At 40.1% G+C, this 19,348-nt stretch overlaps 1 protein-coding gene across 1 annotated transcript in view; it reads right to left on the bottom strand.

The window, feature by feature from the left end:
• Positions 1 to 19,348, bottom strand: part of EIF2B3 (eukaryotic translation initiation factor 2B subunit gamma) — a 98,478-nt gene that overhangs the window by 53,776 nt on the left and 25,354 nt on the right. The window lies entirely within an intron of this gene.

Here is a 19,348-nt window from a genome sequence, read left to right as displayed (position 1 = left end):
ACCTTAATTTTTTTTATTTTGTACACAGTGCTTTTGGCCAAAAAGATCCCAAAGCACTTAGCCAAATGAATGTCCCCACTGTATGCCGGCGCTCCTTTGCCCACCGGTGAAATGCTGCCACCTCTGGGCTGCAGAGCCGCGGTGGCGGCGCCGGCTGGGTTCCCCGCGCCCTTCGAGCGCCACTGCACAGCAGGGTGGGCACAGGGGAACCGGAGAATTCTGCTTCTTGGGTGGAACTGCCTCAGTTCTGCCTGAGGAACACCTCAGCAATGCGACCCCGAGAGTTCAAAGTGGCACGGGCTACTAGGAGGTGTCTCCTAACATGTGCCATGAGCCTTGGATGACCCTGACCTCCGTTTCCCTGCTCAGGGGCACTCCCTCACTGTTCCCCTTCCTCCAGTTATGTAACAACCTTATTGAAAAAGACAGGAGGGCAAGATGTGCTTTGGGCCCTTGAGAACCTGGCAAGAGAGGACAGGCCACTGCAGTTCTGGTAACAACTACCCACCATCCATCCTCACAACTGCTGCTGCTAAAGAGACACTGCACCAGGAATGGGAAGTACTTTCCAAATGAAAATGTTTTATTGATCTAGTGACCTAAGTTGCTTGAAAGCCTTCTGAAAAATAAATATTTTTCACTTAAAACCTTCACCACATGCCATTTTTCTTTGTTGTATTATGTTATTAATATACCCATGAGACTATAACACAAACTCTGAACCTACTTCTGACAAAAACATGCTGAAAACTTTTTGGTAAAGGAACTAACTTTCATTGAAAGCCAAAGATTAAATCATTTTCTCTAGTATAAAGAGTATAGGTTAGCAGTCAGAACTCAGGATTAATATTTGCTCAAGGTCAGTAATGGTTTACAATAAGCCAGTGTGACCTTCCTGTAGAATGAGTCGTTTTCTTGGCAACAATGCGATGTTTTAATGTTGACATCTCTTTGGACTTGGATGCTGAAGAGCAAGGGTGCCAATGGCTGTGCAGCCACCACATCCCATGAACTTATAAAAAATACTTTTCTTCATCCTGCTTCAGCTTCCCCATATGAAAAGGAGAACAACAGTAATTCCTCACCCACCCCAAGTCCGAGGAGTGCTCCCTGGGGGTGCACGGCCAGGCCGCTGGATGCACGTGCATCCCCCTGGGAGCACAGCAGACACAGCTGCTGGTGAAAGCACTTCCCTTAACTCGGTTCTAAAGGTCTTCTCTACCATACGGAGTGTGAACAGCTGTAGGAAATAACACAGGGGCCAGGCTGCCCACAACACTGCAACCCCTCTTCTCTTTCCCTGTCACTGGAAAAACAGAGCTCATGCAAATATTTTATACTAGACACTTTTATACTAGATACTGTTCTGCTAGAATACCCTGACTGCTACAAGGGAAACTGGGAAAGCAAAAGAGAGAGACCAAAATGATAATAAGCCTGGAGTTTGGTGTGAACAGAAGAGAATACACTGTGAAGGAGGGCGGGGACTGCCAGAGACATTATTAATAGGTTTTACCCTTGAGCTCTGGCAGCTACTTGTTCTATACACAGAGGAAAAGGATTAATCAAGCCTTGCACGTAAAGGTTCTTTCTATGGTCTGCCAAAATATTTAAAGGACTATATACAAAGTGTAAGCCTTATTATTATACACATTCAATGTAATCATCTTATGCTACAGTTAAGGCCAGGATGACAATAAAGTAGATTATTGTGTGCTATAACCAATTCAATTCCAACACAACGGGACATGGCTTAGTCACTTAGTTCAGATCTGGTGTTTGAGCTTATTTTTCTTATGCTGGGCTAAACCGTGATTTAAGAGATTTAATCGCGCTTTGGGAAATGCTTTCTTTGCTAAAGAAGGAGAAAGGACTAGAAGTCTGCACCTGGCAACCCTAATAATTTCCAATTTTCAGCTCACTTTGCTTCCTACTTCATGGAAATTCACCTTAGTAAATAATTGTTCCCTAAAATCACCAGGGCTGAAAGGATGACAATACATCAGAGGAGCAAGTTTTAAGAAAACAACTGAAGCTGGAGAATTGTATAGAGGCTACTGAAGAACAGCAGCTCCTGCTGACGCCCCCTACATCAGTTCCCAGAGGGCTAAGCAGTAGACACATGATATATATTTTTTTAATCAAATAATTACAGTAAATGCATGGGAAACAGTGAAACTGAATACTAGGTCAAAGCTGCAGGTCACTAGCAATATATAGCTTAAACACAGCAAGGCTGACACAATTTCTTCATGCCACTGTCCTGGACTCAAAGGCAAAAAAAACTGTACTCAGCAGTGTGAGGTTTGCTTGATAAGGCTCTAAAGACCTTCTGCGCCTTCCAGGTGAGGTAGGTCCTACTTAGAATGTATGATCTGCAAAATTTGGGAACTCAAGGTACGGGCATACCTTTGGGCTACTAAAACACAAAGGCAAAAAGAAATTCTTCCTTCCCCAACCTTAAATTGCAAGTAAAAGTGTAAGCAAAAAAACCCCTACTAAGCTGAAATGAGTGCAAATGTTTCCCTTGTATTTCACAGGGCCCAGGAGCAGAGTGAACTGAAGCTGTCACACATATCGTTTGGTTTCCCACTGTGAATTACTGTCCAGGTACTTCATAAGAATCACTTACTTCTGCATCACCAGTTTATTAAAATTAAAAATCTCTCTTTAAACCTGTCACTATGCACAGGCCATAGCTGATCACTCACTTCCCTTTGCTAGGATCTTTGCCTGGCAAGCAAATGGGCTCTTCATGATGGAAGGTGCACGTTTGTGAGTCTTCTGTAGAAGATATTTGCATTCAAAATAGTTAACTTTCATCAGACTGAAGAATCTGACAAGAGTCTGATAGCAGGTCTTTAGAGTTAGAAGGAAGAAGAGAAGCAGAGAACAAGATAAAAACTACATGTTAGACAAAGCAGCATCGGGCTCCCACCAAAACTTAGTCTAGAAGGCAAGAAGACATGAACTCTGAGTCCAAAGATGGGAAAAATTTAGGTGCTTATGTTTTAAATTACCAAAATCTACTCAAATCCAGCCCATGTAAATCCAGCCCTTCTGCCATAAACCTGGCATTTCCTTCGTTTACTGTATGTGAATTATACTTTGTTCCTGCTCCTTGAGGGTCTGTAGCTTCCTTAGCTGATGCTTTGACCTGTGGGTTTTGATTTTCCCCTAGCAACTACTGCTTCTGCCTCAGTTTTGATTCAAGATAAGATTTTACTATTGTATCTATTCACATCTCAATTCCACTGGAACCTGGACACTTTAGCACTTGCCACAGTAACCACTCTTCACCCTGACAAGATCCCAACAACTGCAAGTGTCTTATATTCAATTAGATAATGAGAACAGCTTTATCACAGGCACAAATTAAAGTGGGAGCTTGGCTCTGCCATCACTGTGGAGGGAGCCTGGCTGTGACTGCCAGGTCACAGGCTGCACCACATCTTGGCAGTGCTGAAAGGGTACATAAAAGAAAAATACATGTTAGAGGAAATTCTGCTAAGGAATCAGCACTCAGACTTCATGAATCCTGCTTCACTACAGGAAAACAGAGAGGTTTCCTGGCTTGGTTATACTGAAGTAATGACTCAGCCTGTGTATTCAGATACATCCTCAGATATATTCTAGCTTGCATTTAAGGCAACATCAACCTTGAGCCATGAGATTTCAGGACAGTGAGAACCTTCAGAGGTTGGGACATCACCAACTTTAGGGTACAGCCCAGTTCTGCAGTAAAAAACCCACCCCAGGTGATAGGAACATCACACAAGAAATACAGATATACTTATGCTCTTTACTAGTTTAAAAGAACCTATACTACATATCAACTAATATTTTGACAGCATCAAATAAGAACTTCATTAAAAGAATGTCTTAAAATTAGCACTTGTAACATCCTTTTTGCAGAGTGACAGGAGAATTAAAAGCCAAAGGAGAACTGTAGTCAGACTGAAGCCACTGACAGACGTCTCTCATCTTTTCAGCCCAAAATAACTTTATGATTAATTCTTTTAATAGCTAACTGGCATTTTACAAAACATCATTAGAAATACCATAGAATGATGAATATAAGTATCAGGGGAAAAAAAGAAGGAAAAAAAGACTAGACACAGAGAATTATCATTCCCACAAGATGACCTTAACATCCACTCAAAGTCCAAATTTGCATTTTTTAAACAAGTAAATACAGTGGTTACAACCACAGTGGATTAGTTTCTGGTTAGACCAGATTACTCATGATTTAAAATTTCCAGACTTGTAAATAGCTATAACAGAAGTTGCTGCTTCTTATTACTACAACTAAAATGCATTCAGAAAGATGCTAAAGTTGGAGCCCTGTTGCATTAAGTCCAGCTGAACAAAAACATACACTACACTAAGGACAGGGCTGGATTTCCAAAAATCTCTTTCACCTTTCACCCATTAGTAGCACCTGAGCAAAAGCTTAATGGTGAGCTGGAAGAATTTTACTCCTTTGGAACAGTGATCATACAGCAATTAGAATACTGCAGAAGAAAATCCTGGTGAATTCAATTCAGTGAGATGGTACTTTGAGCAGGTTTCCTTCCTTCTCTGGAACAGTTACTGCTGACTGAGAAACTTCACACACACTAGTGAAGTTTCTCACTTCAAAACCTGTTAAGGTGGGAGCTGCCTTTATAAATAAGTAGGCAAAAAACCCCAAACAGTCAAAAACCCTCCAAAACCCAAAATACATTCATGAAGGAAAAGCTGTCTGGACAGCTAGTAAAACACTGCTCATCTGTGCATTTTCACAATTTCAATACTGATATTTAAAATTTTTAGCTGCAGTTATAAAGTCCAGTTTTTGGCCGAAATTACCACATACTTTATTGCTATGACAATCAGCACATTACTCATCTGGAAATAAACTGGCTTCAGCAATGAAATAGATAGGAGAAATGTCATTAATCTAGACTTCAGTGGTCCCTCATAGTGAAAGCAGCAGAAAAGAACCATTTTCAGCACAGATCCCAAGCTGGTACTGAAAAGCAATTTAGAAGACAGCAACTGAACCCTCTGCTGTTTATACCACCTGGGGCAGTGAGGTAAACCTCACAGTCTAGAAGCAATAAACTGGCCATGGCAAGTACCAGAACTCAGATGTTCCATCACTTGCTCTTAGAAGAGCTCTCTGTACAAAAACCAGAGCAGCAACAAATCCAATCCTTGTCCTTTGCAAGGCTAAACTCATAGTAGGACAATTTCCTCATCTCGAAACATTTAGCCTAACAGAAAGAAAAAGAAAATGGGTAGTGGATGACCTGAAGATTATAATTTACAATTTTACATCAACCTCAGATACTATTAAAACAAAACAACTTCTATTCCCTTCTTGCTTGGAAAAGACTGGGAGCATTCTGTCTGTGGTTGTAGACTGTTTCAGTATTATCCAACTGCATAAACGAAACTAGTGTCAAAATTAAGTTTTAAATGGCTTGAGGTTTATAGGAATTAAAGAAGGAAAAATTAAATTTGAAACTCTGCTTGTTTACTAGCACTAATTAAATATGCCAGATTTCTGGGCAAGCTTCCTAGCCTGTGGCTACTATGTTACTGGCTTGTAAAACAGTCAACAAGTGCATGAGTACAAAGCACAAATACAATAACAGAGATTTCGTGTACAGTCCTGCCCTTAGTTCATAAAGAAAAAAATGTATTAGAACCAATCTGTAACTATAAAGACCTGTGCTACCCCTCTAGACTACATAAGTAATATAAAAAATGCCCAAGTCCACAATGGCTGCTTTTGCAGAGACAGTTAAAAAAAAGTAAACGCAGAGAGAGGTAAGAAGCAATAAGCACAACAAAAATTAACAGGAAGCCTTAAAAAAACAGTTTACTTCTAAAAATTCCATGCTTCTGGGCTCTGCTCTCAAAATAATTTGCTATTAAATATAAAAGGGAGTTTTAGCATTGCAACAGAAGATGTGGGTCTGATTCTTCACACCACAGAAGCTGCAGTCTTCACAAATAGATTTTATTATCTAGAGCTCACTAGAAAACAGCTTTATTCTGAAGAGCTGGAATTGCACTTTTAATGGGAGCATGGACCATATCTGAAAGTGTACAGTCCTTTATACTTTTAAGACAGGTAGTATCTTTGTGTTCTACATTTTAAAGGAATCAGCACAATGAGCTCATAGTCTGTGAGGATGCTACAACAACCAAGAAACAACAAACTGAAGCCAATCTCAGAAAAAAAAGGAGTCTCTGGAGACATAACAAAATGCAATGGTAACTGCATCATCCATCCATAGGTAGGTAGAGAAAGAAGAAGGAGAGAGAGGAAGAGCCCATGACCTGAACACTGTTCTTTGTACACCCTTCTTTCAGGAAAAGCTCCCCATTTACTTTCTGTGGCTGAAGCAGCTGTTTCTACAAAAGCAGCAAACTCTTAATGAAAAAACACTTGAGGACAATTTGCTGCCTTGACAGCTTTAACGTGAACAGCCTTTCACAGCAACTCAAATTAATGTGTGTTCCCACTGTATAGTAGCTTTGCTCAGCTTTAAGGAAACCAGGAATTATGCTTCAATAAAAACTCAGCCACGCAAATATTCTGCTATAAAAAGAGGCATAAACATATAACTCTCCAACTTCCAGAATCACGTACATGAGGCAAAGGGAAATGATATAAAAATAACTAGGTTTTTGTTTACATATCAGATTTAGAAGAGCAATTCCAGAATTCCAGAAACTAAATTGCTTCCACAGAGGCATTGATTTAATTAGTCTGCATAGCATGCTTTATTTGTGTTCAGACCTCTGATGTACATTGATAAAAAAAGAAAAAAAATACACAGTGGACACACACAAAATAATTGCCTAAACTTTTTCTATGCCAGATGCAAGTAGGAATTCTCAAACACACTTCCATGGGCTCTTCCCTACATGCAAATGATCGTTTTCTAATATACACAAACTATGTATGTTTTCAATTAAAAACATGACTGTATCAATTGGATCATATATTTTTGCAAACCAGCCAAAAATCAAACACAAACTGAAGCCATGAAGGAATTTCTGGAAGTACATACCATACTACAGTTCTACTTCTGGCACCGAGAATCACCTTGCATTTTGAAACACTGTGAGAACTGACAGCAATGCACAAAAACATGCTGTCATTCAGCAATGAAATAACTACATTAATGATCAGTACTCAGAATCCTAAAAATGCCTAAGTGGTCAAAATCTTAGTTTAGCAAATAAGCCCAATATGATCAAGTAACAGGAGAAGACTGGCTTCTCACTTTTTGATAACTGTCAATCTCAATTTTGGGTCTTACTGTTCAACAGGATGACAATATGAGCTCCTCAGTGAACAATGAGTTCTCTTCAGGACACAAACAGTGGCAGGGAGGGTACATTTTTGCTTAAGATAACAAATAGGACTACTAAGAATGGTCTCATACACTTTTCTTCCCCACTGTATTTTGATCCCTCAAGTACAGACTCTGCTTGTCCTTCCTCATGCTAGGTTTAAAAGCCAGAACATCCCAGAATTTTGGGAATGAACATTCAACTGTGAGTGTAAATAAGATATTATTCACTTTTAGAGACAATGTACAAGTTCGAGTCAGTGCCTACCTTGAATGAATACATCTGAAGCTCATCAACTTTTTTTCTCTTTATAACCTCATCTAATTCTTCCTACACAGAAGTCAGATCAGCCTTTGCAAAGACACAGGTCCACCATCTTTCCCCTGTGCATGTTGCAGTTCTCCTTAACTCTCCTGTGTGCACAGCACACAGCTGGTGGTGGCCTCACATCACCTTCCCAAAACCCCTGCCTATTTCAAGCCTTTGGATGCTGAACAGTTCGGTTCAGCTTTCACCTCTTCACCATACAATAACTTTTCAGGCTCTACTCAATAATAAAAACATTTACCAGCTACGTGGCAGCGCATCTAGAACTTAGGAAACAGCCATATCTTAAGATACCTAAGACTCTGGATATTTCCACTGAGACATGAATTAACACTCATGGACAATTTTTTTATTGCCATTAGACAAGCAGTGAAATCAGCAGAAGATATGCAAGTATATGGCAGGTAGCAGACTAAAGCCTTCCAGAAGTCTTGACCGGAGCTTGTGAGTCACTCCCACTGTGAACCCAACTAGTTTTCATGTAGGAAAATTAAGATGTTGAAGCACAGAGTGTCAAAGTGAAATGAACTTCTAAATTATTGTGCTGCAGTTTGCAATGATCTATCACTCATACTCAGTACTAGACACCTTTCTCATACAGACAAGTTCATATCCTTTCATCTACTGCCGCAAAGATAGTGAATCAATAAGTTTCGAAACACAGAAATGAAGGAGTCAGTAAAGTGACAGACTTCTTTGCATCAGGCTACTGAACTACAAGGTAATTTCAGCTCTGGAGTTTAGCTTTTCTGCTGTTCATGGTGTTCTTGATTTACATGTTCATTGTAACTTTGTTTGTGCACATAACCTTTATGAGGCCACTATTTAGTAGGGCAGTATCACCTTGTTTTATTACCATAACCTGTCATTCAGAAAACATTCTTTCTGTTTATGGACAAAACTGTCATAAAAAAAAAGTGAAGAAACAGATCATACACAGCTGCCCAAATCAGCTTGGAAGATGTTTTACAACAGAATGCTTGCAAAAATAGCTGTCATGTTTTTAAAATGTTAGGAGAAATGAAAGCAGATAGTCTTTGGAGTGTTCACCTTCTAAAGAGAATTACTTTTCTACAAAGTGAAAACAAACTATTTGAAGAATTATAAAAGATTATACTCTTGTTTGATGTTTGTATTCTCTTGGATCCTGAAAGTGCTGACCAAAGCTGTAATTGGGTAACAAAACAACAGTTTACATCCCGGAATTTAAAAGCTGCCATCAGGTGGCCAAACTGCAAGTGGAGAGCAGCAAACAAATGCAAAGATTTAAGAAACATGAACATCATAAACATAAACAGAACAATGTGGACCTGACAAAGCCCAGATGATATTGCTGTTTCTGCAGCAGGACTGGCTCCTCCCAAGGAGTCCTTCAAGGAGCTCTACCTGCCCAGCGGTGCTGCTGCCGGCCCAGCCTGGCCCTAGCAGGGTTTGGGTGTCAGCTCAGGTGCTGCTCGGCTGCACTGCCCAGGCCTGCCAGCATTTGTAAAACCAGTTCGTATGCATGCAAGGAGCCACCGATCTACAAATTCGTGCACACTCAGGAGGAGTGGCTTGTTAAGACAGTGGAGTGGTAAGAATAGCAGTGCATCACAATGTAACACACAATACACTACACCATAATAAATACTACAGGCATCTGACACGCAGAAATGCAAGTGCTGAAGCTGAAAATTTGGGTTCAAACATGACCTGTGGCTCATGTTGGATGCAGTGCTAGATCAGCTGCTTCCTGCAGGTCATTTTAACAGGTACTATTCTAACTCAATGTGTGGGAAAGCCAACAGTTAATACCCCATACTCAGAGCAGCATTCTACATTTACACTGCTGACACAAATGTTCATGAGTTATGCCCCTATAAGACAGGAAAGTAAGATTGCATTCATTTTAGAAAGCAAAGAAATTATGAGACACTAACATTAAGTGGATTTCTCAAAGCCACAAAGCCAAGTAGAGAGGTGAGATCTCTTCGTGTATTAATTACAAGGCATTCTTATTGCAAACAGGTGATAGCATGCCAATTCATATTAAGTTTATCCCTTCCAGCACCAGATCTCCTGGAGAACTCTTCCTCTGTAAACACAAAGGTTGCTTATTTTAATGGTTCTCTACAACAAACAGATTAACACTTCTATTTTTTTCAAAGAGAAGAACAGATTACGAAGAAATAAGGTCAGACAACTTCTCTGCAAACACTTTAATTCAACAGTTGTCTAGGACAAGAGAAGTAATTTTTTACCCCCAGGCATGAGGTTATCCCTATCACACACGAAGGCCTGGAATCTACATAATATCCCTTGTATTGTAAAACTTTTTTTCAAACAAATATCAAGGACATACAAAAAATGTTAAAGTCTCTTTGTTTCCAGTATGCTTCCTTCAAATAATAACGTAAATCAGAAAATGCATAGACTCCTGTATTCTGAAGCTACACTATGATGGGATACATTATAAACAACACATGCAAAGGACATACTTCTCAAATCTGAAATAAATACTATTTTCTCAAAGGGCAAGATATAGAAAAACATACCAACAAGCACCAATTTGTCTCACTGCTCTATCCCCTCAACAGCCAGAGGCTACTTTTAAGTATGCTGACTTAATAGAGGAATCTGAATTGTATAAATCAATGTCTCAATTAACATTTTGTTTAGGAAGAATTACAGAAGAAAAACAGAATGTAATCATTTGCTAGCACAGCGGCTCCAGAGGTCTGGGAGTGTGTGTAAGAAGAATGGAGTTGAATGTGGGAAGGGTCCATTATTCTTTCAATAGTGTCTGGTGCTGCTAAGTATGTACTTGCATACTTTCCTACTGGAAAAGCTTAAGCCTTCAGTAGCTCCTTGGTCTGGGAAAATGGCAGGCACCCAAATGCTAACCCAGGGATCTAGGAACAAGATCTACCTGAAGAACAATATTTTTCAAGTGGCCTTAGAAGTGAAAAATGGCCATAAAAAGAAGTCTTATTCCCAAGGGATTTTATTCTTTCTGTCTGGCTGCTGTTTGTCAGGTGCTGCTCCCCACACACATCCTCAGCACATTCTAAAGGAAGAATGGAGAGAGGGCCTCTCTGAAAATAATCACACTTGCTGAAAGACCAGCCCTGCATAAATATCTCTAACAACAGTACAAACAGAAATCAGACTTCTTGCCCGATACTTTAGTTGAAATTTATGGCACCACTGGTCATGATTCTGTTATTACTATTCTACCTGGCTAAGGTTCAAAGTCACAGAAGTGAGAATTTCAGAGATATTTTCAGAAATAATGTAGCTCATCTGGGGGGAGAAAAACCAACCAAAAAATATACTTAGTTCTACAAATGCTGTACCAACACATCAGTGAACAAAGCTATACGTTACACATATGTGTACACATATATGAACACATGTACCATAGAGATGGGACAGAGAAGTTAAGGACACATATGGCCTCTGAAATTACATTTAATGCTACACTTCGGGAATCATAAAGCAAGGTGGGGGGGAAATAAAATCAAAGGGAATACTAGAAGAGAGTCTCTGGTGCTCTTGCAAACATCACCAGCTGTTGGATGATTTATATGCAAAAAAACCTAGAAGTTGAGCTTTAACTTAAATTTCCCTGCTTTCTTACTGGTTCACTTCCATCCCTCGGAGTTTAATTAAAGTCCATCAGCCAAATTTTTCTGTCTGAAGGACCTAAATTATTCCTTTTTTAAAATCTTCCTGTACTGACTGACCCAGATTTTTTAAACTTTTGGGCTTCCACCAACCTGATTATGAATACACACACACATACAAACGCATTTTTTAGAAAGTTAAAGAATTTCAAGAGGATCAGCCCAAGAAATACCAATAGCTGCTACTGGCCAATATACAGGTACATATAAATTATACTTAAAATTAGTAACTGGGCAAGATACAGCATTCTGTATTGACAGTTCACATGTCAAGATCTAATAGCTACCTCCTCTTCATTCTGAACAGAGTATATGGTATTTGGTGACTGGGGAAGGAGAATTTTACAAGGAATCTCCAAGAAAAGTGGATAAGCAGTTTTACTGCTTGTAAAAGGAACCTCTATCTCATCTTCTCTAGCTGGGGAAATGGCACAATAAATTTGATGATGAAAGGAAGGATTTAAAGCCAGAGAAAATTAGGATTTCTCAAAGCAGAAACATACCGAAACATGCTGCCCTTAGGAATAGATCTCTGCTATTTACTTGATCTACTGGAAGAACTCCTGGGGAGCATGTCTAAGCAAGAGAAAGGAAAGTTTGCTATGCTCTTCATTTCCTGTGTAATTCCAGAAACTGCCAGCACAATGCTGTTTGGGGAGAACCACACTACAGTTATTCAACAGGGAATTCGGCATTGTATTCTGAATGAATGGAAACATTCTAAAAGATATATATTTGCTGCAACTACAGTAGAATGCAAACCCAATAAGGATGTGAGCCCACATACACCTTCAATCAGCTAATTGTAAATTGTGACTCTTTCCATTATGACTTTCGCAATATTCCTTGCAGTGCGAAACATCACAGTAAATCACCCAGGTTAGAGTTCACAGGAGCCACGAACTAAGTGCAATAAATCAGCACTAAAAATATTATGCAACTGCAGTTCAACTGATACCAAGTGTAGCTAATTTTAACAGAGAGGCTATCACTTTTATGTCTCCTTGCAAATTAGTGATTTGGGGTCTTGGTGACCAGGATGAAGAAAAGGCTCCCCGAAAACTGGATTTCTTAGAATAAACTAGATTAATGGTTCCCTGCAAAAATCCCAGGGGTATTTTGCCCTCCTGCAAAAACCTTCTGCAAAGCATGACAATTTAAAGGACTAAAAATGCATCAGTAACACAGAACAGCAAGGGAACCGCAAACTTTGGCTGGGCTCCTGAGCCAGGACCTCATCCCCAAGCAGAATCAGACCTTTTAACTGAAGAGGAACAGTCACATGCCTCATTTCACCCTTACTTTGCTTTAAACTAGGCTGTTTCCTCCCCCCCCGCCATATTCCACATTGGCTGATAAATTCCCCAACGGCGGGTGTTAACTAACTCTGCATTCCAGTCTGCTCTGCGTCATGGAGTTCCACATCTCGCTGATGAGGAACACATGGTGGACATGTGGTAGGGGAGAGCCTGACAGCGCTCACACAGGCAGGGATAACTCCTCTGACCTTTGGCTTTTTTTCTCTCTGTACCATCCCAACTGCACAATGAGGAGTCTGTGCCCCTCTGTCGTGTACTGGTCACTCTGGGATCACTGGACACAAGCTGAAACCCTAACATTTCAACAGGCAGCTACACTGAAATACACACTATGGCTCAAAATGTACGTTGAAAGCAAGCAATTGATCGTTCTGTGTCTCTGCCCTAAGCACACCATTCAGAAGAACTTTTAGACAATAGAGGTTACATCTGGATCAACTGGGGTAAGTATGTCACAAAAAGAACTGGTGATGGCTATGCTTCCTCATCAACTCTGTGAAGTAAGCGAACTCACAGCCTTGCTAAAAAGTACACAGTGGCAACTGTATTAGAGTATTAAGTTGTCTTTCTAAAATGAACAGACCATTTATCATCTTTTCAAGACCCAAGCCTGGCTTAGAGTAACAATGAACTCCAGCTTGTGTTGTCCAGCCTGAATGACTAATGCAGAGTACTGCATTTACCAAGTCACATGGACTCGAGGGTGTCCAAGCAATAGTCATCCCTTCCTTCTTCAAAACCTCTGAAAAGTAAAACCGAATCACAGGCTAAGTGCTGGTCTGAGACCACAGCAGACAGACAGACATACAAATGACTAATGACAAGCCATGCAACATACATTTACTGCCGATTAGAATCCAAATGCTGAGCCTCAAGCTCTCTGCTTTTAGCCCTATGTGTACTAGAACACTGGAGATGGAGATTCCTTTTACATCTTGCAGTAAAATGAAAGCTATTGCCAATAAGCCTTTCTATAGCTACGTTCAATAGAAGTTCCTGCTAATATTCCAGATTCTGAGATTCATGACCTCTTACCTGTACAAGCTGTCAAGACACAGCATGACCTTTCTTTTAAAAACAGGACCTGGGTATGCTGTACATTCCTTTCAACCTCCTGCCAATGAATGAATAAAATAACATGACAGGAACAAAACACCATAAAATCCTGTGGAAGCAACGGTATTAAAATCAGTAATAGCACTATGTTCTTTAAAATATAAAGGCAATGTCTCACTAACTGCTTTTATACTATGTTCACGTTTATTCTACAAGTGTAACATATAAAAGCACCAAATTACAGAGTTTTTGTTATACTTGGCTCCATTAATTTTAGAAATAGTAAATACTTTTTAAAATACTCCATTTCTGAAGTCGGAGGCTACACTCATCCCCAACAAATTTACAGAAAAAACAGACCAAGTTGAGCAAAGTTTAAATGCATAATAAAAAGGGCAAAGTTTCTGAGAAAATGAATGCCTTTTAGTTACAGCTGCTATTCTTAGAGAGCTGAGAAACTAAACAGGCATGCAAAACCTACTCAGGGCATCCTGAGAACATCTACTCCCAACTCATGTCTCAAACAACAACTCATGGGTCAATATATTTTTCTGAAATGTTCAGCAAAATCCTCTTTTCTAAAGAAATATGATTAAAGCTACACCAACATTTTTAAAGTGTGGTTATAGTCTGAGAAGTTAGTGTGTAAAAGTCACACCCTTTTATTCAATAGACCTAGTTCCCCTGTTTTGATTCAGTCAGATCCGCTTGCTTTACTGGATAAAATAACTTTTTACAGCTTTCTAAATTCCTATTAGTACTGTGAAACCAATTCAATTCTGGGAAGGAGAACCAGATTCTTTTCTGGCCTGTGCATCTGTAAAAGGATTATTACCTAAATCAACACATACAATTTCTATTTTTTGATGCAGAAGCCAGAAAGAACCTTACTTATTTTCTGGATGCTAGTCAGAAAAATTTATTTTTATTTGTGAAAAGAGCAGACCTGGACTAATTGAAAGAGCAGATCTGGATCAACAGAAAAGACACCACTCTATAAAAGTAATATTTTAGAGAAAATAAGTTATATCCAACAACTGCCTATGGTACTTTTTAAAATACCACTTGAATGCAAAGGAAACTTAGTAAGAAAAATTTGCCAATAGTGAAAATTCCTGATTTTTCAAAGAGAAGACCTCCACCAAAGCTAGGATGTGTACTCATTCAGGTACACACCTGAGACCAGTTTTTGCTCCCTGGTCTGTCCTGAACTGCTCCTCATGATTTTCTTATTGAGTTGCATTATTGCATCCTCCACTTTCCTGCCAGTGGCACTGCTTGTGGGGACATCTCCCAGATGCACGAAGCAAAAAGAACCAAGTTATCAAAGTTGTGCTGTTTAATCTATCATAAAGTCATAAAGCTACTTTTGCCACGTGGCTTATGGAGTACTCAACTTTATGTCCAGCTGGGTGTAAGCTCAGGATAGTGCCCTCCTTCACCAGCACAGCTGGATCTGGAAGACATCTGCCCATGATCTAGTTTAGGATGCTTCACACACTGTAGAGCATCTGCCTGTACCAGTGTCATTCCCAACTTTTCTAGGAGAAATATATTTTAAAGGAGAAAAAGGAACCACCACAGGAGCAGCAGTGTTTCAGAGATGCCAATTTCCCAACAACACGTTTTAGAGAACAGAAACATTAAGGAAGTTGCAGCATGTTTCTATATGATCCACTTATTTAAAACGAATTATCAGCAGGAAAAAAAAAAAAGGACAATATCCCAAGGCAACAGAAAGGAAATCAAGTGTATCAAAGCTATTTCTGAACTCCCATTGCCTACCCACTTGGCAATGCTGACTTTTGAAATTATACTACACCATTCATTTTTACTCTCATGATGCAAGGAGAAAAGGAAGAAAAAAACTCCCCCATCTTACCCCCTCTTTTTATTAAAATATCTTAAAAACAGATCTGCATTGTTTCTTTAAGGCTACTAATGTTAGTACTCCATGTATTTATAGATGAGGTATTCCTTTCTGTCTGAAGCACATGAGGTAATAAGTAGCTGGAATTGTCACGGTGATTTATTAACATATTCTCTAGGAGAAGCCCTGCACCTGCATCTGTGCAGACAGAACACCCACGAAGGCTGAACTCACCCCTACACAGCCCACAAGATCTTAAAAGGAAATGCTCCAAATTTAGACCTGCTCCAACAGGTGTCTTTTACTGTTTCACTTTGCATGACCATAAATATCAGAGGTGGAGCAAAAAGCTCCCTGTCCATTGTAATTGTGCTTTGAAAACAAATACCTTTGCCCCCTCCCAAAGCAGAGGCAGCAGCTATGGAATTCTCATCATTTCCTCACTCCTTCATCCTGTCAAGACCCAAGTCAGAGAGATGTCACTGGCAAAACCAGACTCCAGGGATGAGCACATAACTATTTTTTTCTCTTCAAAGGGCCCTAAACTGGCTCTGAAACTTCCCCAAACTGTATTTCTTTCATTCTAGTATCTCATCTTGCAGCTATTTGCCAAAGTGAATGACATGCACAGGCTGTTCATGGCTTTTTATAAGCTCTCATTACCCAAACAGGGAACCATTTCCTTGAAAATGCTTTCCCCAGCAGCATTAGTCTCTCTAGGCACCACCAATAAATTTGTCTTTTGGCCCAGCCTGTTGCACTCCAAAACGTGCTTGGATAGATGTATTTGATATTGTTTTCCACTTGTTTACTGAGGGAGGATGCTACCTGTGGGACTTGTCATCAGGGTGATTAACAGCACAGGGAAAATAAAAGACAATTTTACCAGCTGAGTTGAAAGCTTTGCCAGACTTGCTCTGGCAAGCAAAGGAGCAAAATCCAGACTCCTTTCTGTGGTGTAACAAGGAGATGCTATCCCAAACCAAAATGGCTATCCACGACTTACAAAACCACAACACAAATCAAAACAACAAATCTGGAAAAGAAATCCTAACCAAACTGAGAAAGAGAATAACAGGTTACACCACGAGCTTAGAAACCCCTTTAAAATGTTTAATTCTGTAACACTTCCATTATTACAAAATGCCTGAGTCAAGAGCAAATAAATATTTAATACTCAAAAGGTACTCAGGAGAACGTGTGTTTTCCCCTGTCCCTCCTCACCAGCTGCTCTTTTATGGCAGGAAAGTGAAGAGCATGAAATCCAATGATAGGAAGAAGGCAGAGGTCAGGAAAAAGGTTTTTCTTCAAGGATTTAAATTAGCCTTCTACAGCTTTGCATGTTTTGTCAACACAACTTCCCTCCTGTGAGGAGGGGAAGCCAAAGGGCCTTTGAACCATTTCTGTATGGGATCTAGATTTTTGCCAGTAACAAAATTCCTAGCTTTAAAGAAAACCTCATCTTCCCTTTTGCCATTCCTGTCACCACTCCCTCCCTGTCCCTCCTTCTACTCCCTTCCTTAAAAAGAGAGAGAAAAAAGAAAATAGAAAAAGGATCTGAAGAACAAAACAAGCACTGGAGGAGTTCTAGAGTTCATGTAACAAGACCACTATAGCCCTTCAAAGGGACCATTAAAAGCAAAACAAACAAAAGCAACACCCTCAAGATGTCTATTGTATTTTACAGAGGAACAAATGAGTGTACTGGAAATTCTCCCACCATCTTGCCACAAAGTCTGTTATTTCATCAAAACAAAGTCCAGAGATCAAGAAACAGCCAACATGGCAGCTGAAAGTCAGTCACATCAAGTGATCCATGAAGAAAACGAGACTGGGCTTGCTTTTCTTTCTTTTTTTTCCCCTCTCCTTTCTTTACTATGATGTATTAAAAAAATACTTCAAAGATTGTTTCAATCATTGCTTTTGTTTCTCATATGAGAAAATCAGGGGTTGAGCAGGTCTGGACAACACAGTGGTTAAAACACCATTAGCTGCCAACACTTTGTCTTCCTAGAGCTCCCACAGTTGTTGCTACCCTGGATCTGCCTCAATTGAAATTATTTGATGATTTCCATATATTATTTTGCTTCCCTCAGAGCTTCCCAAAGATGGCAGCTGTAGAACAGAGAGAGCACACCAACATCGAGACTCGGCAGTTCCAGATGTCAGAGGCTCAGCCAGGTAGGTACTGGCCCAATATTTCTGCCAGATGCTTCAAAATATTTTTTTTCTATATTATTTTTAACAGTTAGTAGATCTCTTTTTGTTCTTCTAGACTATCCCAGCATCTTTGGGCTCTACTTGGAGGGTGGCTAACACTTTACATTCTCTTTCATAACTGTGCATGTAAGAAAGCCAGGGAGACACATAGATTTTTATCCCATCTGTGTATCATCAACACTCCATTTACCAAATCCCAAACAGTTATGCTCAAGATCTGCTGAAGACAACGTAACCGAACAGGTGCTACTGAGGGCAAAGTTTAGCCTGCAGGATAAAGCCTGATTAATTCAGCTACAGGAATGAGAATCCTCTGGTTAGATGAACCTGTAAAATCAGGGGTCAACTAAGATCACATATGTTACAGCAATTTCTAAGTCATTATACAACAGCCACCCTCTAGTGCCAGGAGGAAGCCATAAGACAAGCCTGTCACTAATGGTAGATAAAATATTCCTCCCCTAGCCCAAACCAGATCTGTTAGTCTCCATGTGCACAAACCCACAGAACACATCAGTGATGAATCCCCTACTCTATGCCAATCAGCTGCTGTGTATGCACCAAAGGCTTGCCTGCAGCTTGGTCCCTGCCGTGCCCAAGATAAACCCAGGAGAGAGACAATGGAAACGGGCTGGGACAGGCTTCTTCCATTACAACAGTTAACAGGGCCCACTCTTGATTACCTTCCTTCTAGGATAATCCTTAAACTCAGGCAGAGGAGGTGTCATCTTTCCATGGGCACAGAGCATGGCCCTCACATCTGGTAGTGGGATGTTCAAGGAAAGATTACACTGAGCTGTGGCCTACTGCATACACCAGAGGCATTTTCACAGCAGAGATTTATCTGAGAGCAGACCCCAGATGTCCACATCCTTGACTTAAAAGGTCCACATGGATGAATTCCCAGCTCTCAAATGGCTGTTCCACAGGTGTCTCGTCTCACCGAGGTGAAAGTCTGACTGTCAGCCTGGGACAGACTACAGAGGTTGGCCTCTCAAGGAGCCAGCACAGCTTTGAACAGAACATGTCAGACAACGGGTGCCTAAAAACTAAACTCACTGCACAGGAGAGCATAAAGAACAAGTCATCCTTCCGTCTCCTTCTAATGGATATGAATTACACTGCAGGAAGCTCAGCTGGTCTGGCATATTTGATAAATTCATCCAAGTCCCAGTGAAGTTTAAAGGCGGATATAGCATGGCTTCTCTAATGAATCCTTTGGGGCCCGGAAAGACAGCTGAGGTTTTGTATCTTATACGCATAAGAGGATCATGAAATCCTGAGAGCCTCTTATGGATACTCTGCAAGTCCATTTGGGACTCAACCAATGAGACTAGCATTTCATTTATGGACATAGGGCTAACATTTCACAATCTCTGAATCTAAACTGTATCTGACCTATCACAATATAGGTTTCATTTCAAGAAGAGTTACCTATTTATGCATTCCTTTTCTTTCTCTGGATTTTGTCCCAGTAAAGGTGTAAGACAAGTCTATCAATTGGTTCTAACAATGTAACAAATACTAAATACTGT

The sequence above is a fragment of the Lichenostomus cassidix genome, chromosome 8 (genome assembly GCF_008360975.1).
Source record: "Lichenostomus cassidix isolate B80296 chromosome 8, HeHo_3.0, whole genome shotgun sequence".
Taxonomy (NCBI): Eukaryota; Metazoa; Chordata; class Aves; order Passeriformes; family Meliphagidae; genus Lichenostomus; species Lichenostomus cassidix.
Note: the sequence above shows the minus strand (reverse complement) of the source record. Positions and strands in the feature narration are given on the sequence as shown.